The sequence below is a fragment of the Corythoichthys intestinalis genome, chromosome 22, assembly GCF_030265065.1.
Source record: "Corythoichthys intestinalis isolate RoL2023-P3 chromosome 22, ASM3026506v1, whole genome shotgun sequence".
NCBI lineage: Eukaryota > Metazoa > Chordata > Actinopteri > Syngnathiformes > Syngnathidae > Corythoichthys > Corythoichthys intestinalis.
The window spans coordinates 35,404,549-35,415,793 of record NC_080416.1 but is presented as its reverse complement, the minus strand read 5'-3'; the positions used below and the strand labels follow the sequence as shown (position 1 = coordinate 35,415,793).

At 40.0% G+C, this 11,245-nt stretch overlaps 1 long non-coding RNA gene across 2 annotated transcripts; it reads right to left on the bottom strand.

The window, feature by feature from the left end:
* Window positions 1–2,630: 2,630 nt before the first annotated feature.
* Window positions 2,631–4,134, bottom strand: LOC130910764 (uncharacterized). Of its 2 annotated transcripts, XR_009061904.1 has the most exons (4): window positions 3,950–4,134; window positions 3,777–3,875; window positions 3,606–3,712; window positions 2,631–3,082 (listed from the first exon to the last, which is right to left on the bottom strand). It is a non-coding gene; the product is annotated as an uncharacterized LOC130910764 (long non-coding RNA). The 2 variants fall into 2 exon arrangements; XR_009061903.1 differs by having other exon boundaries at window positions 2,631–3,712.
* Window positions 4,135–11,245: the final 7,111 nt, after the last annotated feature.

Genomic DNA, 11,245 nt, shown 5'->3' with positions numbered 1-11,245 from the left:
TTGAGGTTTCGTTGAAGCGGAGAGGTCCAAACTGGAAGTGAAAATGACCGTCAACAATTTGTCTCGCCAAAATCTTTGAACAGTCATAACTCGGCAGATATACAACATATCTGCGCCAAACTTCCCGTGTTTGTTGAGAGTCATACCCTGAAGGTTCTTGTAGGGGTTATTTGCATCAACTCTACAGTGCCAACTAGTGGCGACAGAAATAAGTTTTAAAAAAGGCCTTTCCTATTGGGTTTTTTCAACATAGAGCGAGGAAATTTGGGGAGTAGATACCTTATGCAAAACTGCTCCAAAAAGTCTCTTGCACCTGTATTCCAAATCCAACAGGAAATCGGGTATTTTGGATCAAATGTGAAATTTTTATCGGTTCACAGTTGGAGTTTACATTTGGAGGCTTCAACATGCACGAAAACTCACAAAAATTTGGACATACATGCAGCTTTGCGTAACGTTCAATAATCTTGCAACGTTACGAAAACATGTAACAAAATGGCTCAGTGGCGCCCCCTTGAAATTTTCAAAAAGGCCTCTCCATTTAGGTTTTTTCAACGTAGAGGGATGAAATTCGAAGAGTCGATACCTTGTACAAAACTGCTCCAAAAAGTCTCTTGCATGCGTATTCCAAACCCAACAGGAAATCGGGTATTTTGGATTGAATGTGAAATTTTTATCGATTTACAGTGTGCACATTTTACACCTTGGCACCTAGGGAATTAGTTTGATCATTCTCAAAATTGGCGAGACTGTTCATGAGGCATATGAAATCTTAATTTATCAAAATGGTGTGTTTTCATTCACGGGCCTGACCTGGGCGGGGTGCCAAAGTCGGCCATTTTTTCGGCAAAACACCGAATTCGGAAAATTACTGATAACTCCCTCATACACATTCAATCTATTTTAAAGCTGGCATGTGTGTGAGGTATACCAGCCTGAGCAGGACTGGATTGAAAATTTACCATTTGTGCCTGGCGCCTCCTAGTGGGAACAGGAAATGCCCTTTTTTACGGGACACACTCCTCCTCTAAAGGGAAAAAATCAATCTACCTCAAACCTGCATAAGACCTGTCTTCAGGTGCCTGATGAAAAATATTGAAGTTTCGTTGAAGCGGAGGGGTCCAAACAGGAAAGTGAAAATGACTGTCAACAATTTTTCTCTCCAAAAATTTTGAACAGTCATAACTCGGCAGATATACAACATATCTGCGCCAAACTTCCCGTGCTTGTTGAGAGTCATACCCTGAAGGGCCTTGTAGGGGTCATTTGCATCAACCCTACAGCGCCAACTAGTGGCAATAGAAAGTCACTCGTTTTTCCAATACATGTCCAGTTCTTTTCAGGTTGGTCATTGTAGTTTCAAGACCTATTAAAATACTTATTTACGGCCCATGTCCACGTGTCTCTGTCTGTTGCCGTGACGACCCTTTGTTCGCCATTTAAAGGAAATATTTTTTTTCAGAGACTCAGGCAGCTTATAGAGCCACAATATTTGGCACACTTGGTCGAATTGGCCCAGTTAGAAGATTAATTTTAGTTTTGAATAAGGGCTTGGCTGCACAGCTCAGTAGTGGCTCCTTTTTTGTAGTACTCTCTCAAATAAGGGTTTTTATCTCTTGGGTGTGCGAATGTAAATAGGCGACTTTCGAACATGTTAGGTTCTAATGAGATGATTAGAGAGGAGGATCTGCCACCACCCTGACCTGCACACAGTCCGAGTTGCGTGACGTCCGAGTTGCGCTAGATTGCGAGGGCCCGTTCAGTCCTGCTTGCAGGCCTAGTTAGGGCCCGAGCACTAGACGTGCGAAGGCCCTATTGTTTTGCAAAGGATTATTATTATTAGGGCCCGAGCACTAAGCGTGCGAAGGCCCTATTGTTTTGCAAAGGATTATTTTTATTTTTTTTTATTTTTTTTTTTTTTTTTTTCAGGGCAAATGAAAACGGCCAATTTGGAGGCCTGAACATGCACGAAAAGTCACCAAAATTTGCACCTACGTGCGGAAAATTGTAAATTTCGATAATTTTGTAACGTTGCAAAAGAATGTAGCAAAATGGCTCAGTGGCGCCCCCTTGAAATTTTAAAATTCGCCTATAACATTAGGGTCCGTCAGCGTAGAGCAGTGAAATTTGGGGAGTCTGTACCCTGTCCAAAACCGCTCCAAAAAAGCATTGGCACCCATTTTCCAAACCCAACAGGAAATCGGTTATTTTGGATCGAATATGAATTTTTTATCGATTTACAGGGTGCACATTTGAGACCTTATCGCCGAGGGAGTTAGTTGGATCATCTTCAAAATTGGATACACACTTTTCCAAATACCTCTATTTCACGTCCAATCCTCTCTTTCCATGTTCCCCTGTTGATTGGCTGTAAACGTTTTCTGCAATTGAAAATATAGGTTTATATTAAATACAGTAGTTAAACAATTACAAACGTGTTTCCATGCATAAGAACACCAACCAGTCAGGTTTAAATGATTCATGCAAACAAAACAATGGCGTAGGTTTGCATAGGTAGGGACATAACACGACCAACTTTTCAGGATGCTAAAGTTGTCCCCACCAACTTTTGAGCAACCTTATTTGCTTTATATTCGTCCCTACCAATGTTGAGACCGGGTCAACGCCCTTGAAACAAAACATTCGTAATTTTAGAGTGGCATTTTAGAATTTTGCTTCAAATGAATGGATGAATCATCTGGAGTGCAATTCTGCTTTAATTGAAGGGGCAACATAAAAGGATCGACTGGAACATACCTTCAAAACCAAACAAGGCTATTCTGGATCATCATGGAAACGCCATGCCAATATGAATGGATACTGAATTTCATTGGAGATAACAATAGTTCTCTGATCTCATGATTGGATCTGTTTTTCTTCCCACAAATAATTGGAATTTGGATCATTTAATTTGTTATGATTTGACTGTTCTTTGAAAATGAACCAATGCTCCAAGTTGTAGTTGTTACTAATCAGCCTTACAGGCAAATGCATGTGTGGGTCACATCCTGTAGGCTTTCACCATGTTGCAACAACATAGGGGTCAGCCACAAATATGGTCCTTCCCTGAAAAATACATAATCTATACCCACGGACATATGTTATATAAATACAAACGTACGCAGACACCTACATGAGCCCATACAAGCATTCTGTAGGCTACATAGTTAAAATAATACCCTACACATGCCAAAAAATACATTTTTATACCTTTGAATGAGCTAGTTGTTAGACAAGTTATAAATATGCATTTCATATCTGCAAAAAAACAAACACAAAAAGTTACATTTTACTTAATTGTACAAGTGACATTATGTTCTTTAGAGAAACTAAATCCTAAAAATTCACAGTTGATTCCATTTCATTGTTCAGGCCAACGTTCCAAAAGTCAGCACGTGTCAATCAAACTTTCTTTTTTTTAGACAATCAACACCATTTCTGGCCTCTTTATATTCAAGATTTGCATAAGCTATTGAGAATGTTGATTGGTTAAATAAACAAAGAGTAAATAATCAATTATGTCCAATTGTTAACTAATATAAGGAATAATAAGCCTATCCAGATTTCCACTGAGCACAACATTTGTCTCAGACATAAAAACATACCAGCCGTTCCTGGGCAGGATGAGTTTGAACCGTCCATGAAGCTCGGCATGGTCTTATATTGTCACCATTGGTCCTGTCTGCACAGTGGGTTTTACAGTGTTCGATGTCTATCAAAAAAAAGTGTTCAGCACAGTCCAAAATCTAAAGTACATTACTACTTATGCTACTTACTTCCATTTGGATCTGTGTGACATCCCTGTATCTGCATGGGAAGACTACCATTTGGGGGTCGTGATTTAGTTTCTTCCCAATGGGGTGGTGATCAAGGAGCTAGTAAAAAAAAATAATAATAATGAAAAAATATATAGCTAAGCAGAGTAACAATATGAAGAAAAAATTACAACCTTGTCCTATTTGGATCATGTGACAACATTCAAACTACAAAGGACCAGACAAAACAAATGAAGGCAAAACAACAATACCATACAACAACAAAAACAGCGAGCTGCGAATTGCAGGCATGTACATAATGAAAAATAAGAGTGCAATATAATGAAAACTACACAAAGAAGACTGTTCATTGTGAAAAAAAAAAAAGTAAAATCATTAGCAGCATTAGCCAATTCGCTGCTGAATTCATCAGTACATATTAAACAATATAAGTAGAGCAAAGTCATATGCAGTTAGTAAAGGAAGACATTATTTAAATTACATTAAGAATACTAGATATAAGTACGGTCTTTTCAACTCAGAATAAACACTTCATATTTTCACCGCAAGTGTTGTTTAACTATTTAACATTTTTAAACATGCATACGCTTTTAAAAACTTTTTTTCAGTGCGGCCACTTACCGTGTTTTATTCGCGAGAGGTGAAATAACGTAACTTGTTTTCGTCGCAAGGGTTGACGACATTTCCGGTCTGAGGGGACTGAGAGCAGCGGTATTGCGTCATTTCCTGTCTGCGGGATGGGTACTGAGAAGAGCGGCGCAGGGTACTGAGAGAGGCGGGCTGCAGCCAGACTCCTCTCATGAAATTTGGGGAGTCCATACCTTATGCAAAACTGTTCCAAAAATTCTCTTGCACCCATTTTCCAAATCCAACAGAAAATCGGGTATTTTGGATCGAATGTGAAAATTTTATCCATTTGTAGTATAGTTTACATTTGGAGGCCTAAACATGCACGAAAACTCACCAAGTTTTGCACATGCATGTGGCTTTGCGTGGATTTTGATAATCTTGCGACGTTACAAAAAATGTAACAAAATGGCTTAGTGGCGCCCCCTTGAATTTTTCAAAAAGGCGTTTCCTATTAGGTTTTTTTTAACGTAGAGCAATGAAATTTGGGGAGTCGATACCTTGTGCAAAACTGCTCCAAAAAGTCTCTTGAACCCATATTCCAAACCCAACAGGAAATCGGGTATTTTGGATCGAATGTGAAATTTTTATCAATTAACAGGGTGCACATTTGAGACCTTGTCACAGAGGGAGTTAGTTGGATCATCTTCAAAATTGGTGAGACTATTCAGGAGGCATAGGAGATCTAAAATTTTCAAAATGGTGCGTTTTCATTCATGGGTCTAACCTGGGCGTGGTGCCAAAGTTGGTAATTTTTTCGGCAAAATGACAAATTCAGTAAAAGACTAATAGCTCCTTGACACAACGTTCAATATTTTACATATCTGGCATATATGTGCGGAATCCCACCCTTAACATGAGTGCATTGAAACATGACCCATTAGGCCTAGCGCCCTCTAGTGGGAACAGGAAATTCCTTTTTTTTTTTTTTTTTTTACTAAACAGGCTCCTCCTCCAAGGAAAAAAAATATATTCACCTGAAACCTGCATCAGGGGAGCCATAAGACATGTGTTCACGTGCCTAATGAAAAATACTGAGGTTTGGTTGAAGCAGAAGAGTCCAACAGGAGAAGTGAAAATGACTGAAGCCATTTCGTCTCACCACAAGTTTTGAACAGTCATAACTTCTACAACATATCTGCGCCAAACATCTCGTGCTTGTTGAGTCATACTCTGAAGGGTCCTGTAGGGGTCATTTGCATCAACCCAATAGCACCAACTAGTGGCAATAGAAAGTCACTCATTTTTCTAACATATGTCCAGTTCTTTTCAGGTTGGTCATTGTAGTTTCAAGACCTTTTGAAATACTTATTTTACGGCCCATGTCCACATGTCTCTGTCTGTTGCCGTGACGACCCTTTATTCGCTCCTTTTTTGTAGTACTCTCTCTAATAAGGGTTTTTATCTCTTAGGTGTGTGAATGTAAAGAGGCGACTTTCGAGCATGTTAGGTTCTAATGAGATAATTAGAGAGGAGGATCTGCCACCACTCTGACCTGCACACTGTCCGAGTTGCGGGACGTCCAAGTTGCACTAGATTGCGAGGGCCCGTTCAGTCCTGCTTGCAGGCGTAGTTATTAATAGGGCCCGAGCACTAAGCGTGCGAAGGATCAAATTTCACATTTGATCCAAAATTTCCGGCTTCCTGTTGGGTTTGGAATATGGGTGCAAGAGACTTTTTGGAGCAGTTTTGCACGAAAACTCACAAAAATTTGCACATACATTCAGCTTTGCGTAACGTTCGATAATCTTGCAATGTTACGAAAACATGTAACAAAATGGCTCAGTGGCGCCCCCTTGAAATTTTCAAAAAGGCCCGGAGAGTCAATACGTTGTACAAAACTGCTCCAAAAAGTCTCTTGCATGCATATTCCAAACCCAACAGGAAATCGGGTATTTTGGATTGAAAGTGAAATTTTTATCGATTCACAGCGTGTACATTTTAGACCTTGGGACCTAGGGAATTAGTTTGATCATCCTCAAAATTGGCGAGACTGTTCATGAGGCATATGAAATCCTAAGTTATCAAAATGGTGTGTTTTCATTCACGAGCCTGACCTGGGCGGGGTGCCAAAGTCATGTATATATGATATCCCAGCCTGAATACGACTGCATTGATATATTACCCATTAGGCCTGGCGCCCCCTAGTGGGAACAGCAAATGGCCTTTTTTACGAGACAGGCTCCTCCTCCAAGGGAAAAAAATCTATTGACCTCAAACCTGTTTCAGGGGAGTTTCAAGACATGTATTCAGATGCCTGATGAAAATGATTGAGGTTTGGTTGAAGCATAAGGGTCCAACAGGAAAGTGATAATGACTGTCACCATTCTGTCTTTCCACACATTTTGAACGGTCATAACTTGGCAGATATACATGATAGCTGCTCCAAATTTCCCATGCTTGGTAAGAGTCTTACCCTGAAGAGTCCAGTAGTGGTCATTTGCATCGACTCTGTAGCGCCAACTAGTGGCGGCAGAATTTGTGGCCATAGCATGCTCGAAAACTCAAAACAATTTCTCATCCCAAAAAAATGATTAGAGGGGGGCTGTCTGCCACCTCCCCGACCTGCGTGACGTCCGAGTTGCACCAAAGTGCGAGGGCCCGTTCAGTCCTGCTTGCCTGCCTAGTTATTATTATTATTTTTTTTTTTCCAGGGCAAATGAAAACGGCCAATTTGGAGGCCTGAACATGCACGAAAAGTCACCAAAATTTGCACATTTTAAATTTTAAATTTTGATAATTTTGCAACGTTGCAAAAAAATGTAACAAAATGGCTCAGTGGCGCCCCCTTGAAATATTAAAATTGGCCGATAACATTAGGGTCTGTCAGCGTAGAGCGATGAAATTTTGGGAGTCCATACCTTATGCAAAATTGTTCCAAAAAGTCTCTTGCACCCATTTTCCAAATCCAACAGAAAATCGGGTATTTTGGATCGAATGTGAAATTTTTTATCCATTTGTAGTATAGTTAACATTTGGATGCCTGAACATGCACGAAAACTCACCAAATTTTGCACATACATGCGGCTTTGCGTGGATTTCGATAATCTTGCAATTTTACCAAAAAAATGTAATAAAAAGGCTCATTGGCGCTCCCTTGAATTTTTCAAGTATTTGATACACTGCCAATGGGAAAACCCATTGGCAGTGTATCGAATACTTGTTCTCCCCACTGTATATACAGTTGTGGTCAAAAGTTTACATACACTTGTGAAGAACATAATGTCATGGCTCTCTTGAGTTTCCAGTTATTTCTACAAATGATTTTTCTCTGATACAGTGATTGGAACAGATACTTCTTTGTCACAAAAAACATTCATGAAGTTTGGTTCTTTTATGACTTTATTATGGGTGAACAGAAAAAAGTGATCAAATCTGCTGGGTCAAAAATATACATACAGCAGTGCTAATATTTGGTAACATGTCCCTTGGCCATTTTCACTTCAATTAGGCGCTTTTGGTAGCCATGCACAAGCTTCTGGCAAGCTTCTGGTTGAATCTTTGACCACTCCTCTTGACAGAATTGGTGCAGTTCATTTAAATTTGATGGCTTTCTGGCATGGACTTGTTTCTTCAGCATTGTCCACAAGTTCTCAATGGGGTTTAAGTCAGGACTTTGGGAAGGCCATTTGAAAACCTTAATTCTAGCCTGATTTAGCCATTCCATTACCACTTTTGATGTGAAGAATTCTTGAAGAATTTGAAGGTAATCCTCCTTCTTCATTATCCCATTTACTCTCTGTAAAGCACCAGTTCCATTGATAGCAAAACAGTCCCACAGCATAATACTACCACCACCATGCTTGACGGTAGGCATGGTGTACTTGGGGTTAAAGGCCTCACCTTTTCTCCTCCAAACATATTGCTGGGCATTGTGGCCAAACAGCTGGATTTTTGTTTCGTCTGACCACAGAACTTTCCTTCACAAGGTCTTATCTTTGTCCATGTGATCAGCAGCAAACTTCAGTCGAGCCTTAAGGTGCCGCTTTTGGAGCAAGGGCTTCCTTCTTGCACGGCAGCCTCTCAGTCCATGGAGATGCAAAACACGCTTGACTGTGGACACTGACACCTGTGTTCCAGCAGCATCTAATTCTTGGCAGATCTGCTTTTTGGCGATTCTCGGTTGAATCTTCACCCTCCTGACCAATTTTCTCTCAGCAGCAGGTGATAGCTTGCGTTTTCTTCGTGATCGTGGCAGTGACAAAATAGTGCCATGCACTTTATACTTACAAACAATTGTTTGCATTGTTGCTCTTGGGACCTGCAGCTGCTTTGAAATGGCTCCAATTGACTTTCCTGACGTGTTCAAGTCAATGATTTGCTTTTTTAGATCCATGTATGTATATTTTTGACCCAGCAGATTTGATCACTTTTTCTGTTAACCCATAATAAAGTCATAAAAGAACCAAACTTCATGAATGTTTTTTGTGACAAAGAAGTATCTGTTCCAATCACTCTATCGGAGAAAAATCAGAGTTGTAGAAATAACTGGAAGCTCAAGAGAGCCATGACATTATGTTCTTCACATGTGTATGTAAACTTTTGACCACAACTGTGTGTGTATATATATGTGCACGCCCCACTTTTCAGTTTTTTATTTGTTAAAAAAGTTTAAATTATCCAATAAATTTTGTTCCACTTCACGATTGTGTCCCACTTGTTGTTGATTCTTGACAAAAAATTAATTAAAATTTTATATCTTTATATTTGAAGCCTGAAATGTGGCGAAAGGTTGCAAGTTCAAGGGGGCCGAATACTTTTGCAAGGCACTGTGTATATATATATATATATATATATACATGCGTAAATGTGTGCAGCGCCCCCTAGGAACAAAACCAACATTTCATTTAATTTTTAACATTTTTTAAACTCATTCACTGCCAGCCATTTTCACCGAAGCAAGGCCCTTCGCCCCCGGCCGTTTTACTGGATTTTGACTGATTTTGCAAGGCCCACAGAAAATTCTGTTCTATTGCTATATAAATATCGAGCCCACCAAAAGAAAGATTAGACTCTCTTCTTTCAGCAGGAAAAAATAATAAGTTCATATCTTTTTCCATTCTTTAGAAATCAGCATTAGAAAATAGCTTAGTTTGAGCAAGTTTCCAATTTTCGATGAAAAAACACAAATTGAGCTTTTTGTGAAAGCATACATTTCAAACATAACTTTGACTTTAACACAGATATTTTTTGCTATAGTTACATCCCAAACATCTAAATAAATGTTTTCCTTTTACAAAATATCATAAAGAACAAGACAGAGCTTTTGATAGCAAAGTAACAATTTATTTACACATAACTGAGGGATGACGCTGTTGTCGCCGAGATGACGAGCCAAGTAAACTTTTCCTTCATCGCTGCCTGTCTCATAAAGATGGATTTTTTTGAGTCTCTGCAGGGTCTGCTCAGCGAGCAGCCCGGACTACATGGCATTTTCCGCTGCACTGCTGGTCCCGGTCGTTCTGCTCGGTCGTCCAGCGCCTGGCATCCTGGGCGTCCTCTCGGTTGTTCTGCTCGGTCATCCGCCGCCTGGCATAATTCCGCGGCCCAGCTGTTCGTTGCCGTTGAATTGGGTTGCGGGTCTTACCAAATGCGCTACTGCCCTCCAGTGGCCGGTTTTATTGCTTTAAAATAGGTTTTCAGCTTTGTGCTTTGGAGCTCAGTTGAATCAGGACCCAGAGATGTCTTTTATGAAAAAAAAATGTAAAAGACGTACAGATACGTCTTTGGGACAGTGAAACAATTAAAAATAGAACGTATTTACACGTTTTTGGGAGCAAATGAGTTAACGTGAAAGAGGAGGTAACACCGCAAAGGTTAAAACTTAGAACACCTCCATAACTGAACAGTATGGACTTGCAGGTGACAAACAAAGGTTAACGAACACAATAAGATGTGCAGGTAATAAGGCACAGGTTGGGTTAAAGGGCTTTGGCACAGGCGCGATTCATTTGCAACCTGGACGCCGAGGGGTTAACATTTCTCTGCTGTGAGGGGCTGCTCTGTGGGACTGAGCTGACACCGACAGTGTGTACTGTCGGACGCGAGAGAGTTAACGGCAGTGTCCGTTGACATACACAGTACTACATGAATGGGATACTATACGCGGTGCCCAGACTGCTGTTAGTACTACATATAGTTTTCTTTGGGTGGGCAGAGCGTGCCCCCCCCCCCCCCCCCCGTAACGCCCCTGTCGCGCAACCTCCTTTGTTTCAACCCAGCCATAAAAAGAAGCTCAGTATATTTTTTATTTGAAATGTCTGTCATTTTTAGCTTAGAATCATTCATTGATGTGTAATATTTCGTTTAAAAAAAAAAAAACGCCTTTAAGAAATTATTTACTTGCATATTTTAAACTTTTAAACAAATTACGTCACAATGACAAAAATGGTGTCTGTAAATAAGTCGCGGATATCTAAAGTATCACAAAAGTGAGTACACCCCTGGCATTTCTGAAGATATTTATATCTTTTCATGGGACAACATTGACAAAATGACACTTTGACACAATGAAAAGTAGTCTGTGTGCAGCTTATAATAGAGTTCATTTATTTTCCCCTCAAAATAACTCAAAATATAGCCATTAATATCCAAACCCCAGGCAACAAAAGTGAGTACACTTCATGGGAACTACATAAATCCCTAAATGTCCAAATTGAACACTTCTTGTCCTTTTTCCTCCAAAATATCATGTGACTTTTTTTTTTTGTGATTGAAGAGGTGGGGGGGTCATTCCCACCACCATGCTTGACTGTAGGCATTACACACTTATCTTTGTACTCCTCACCTGGTCACCGCCACACATTCTTGAGACCATCGGAACCAAACAAATTAATCTCATC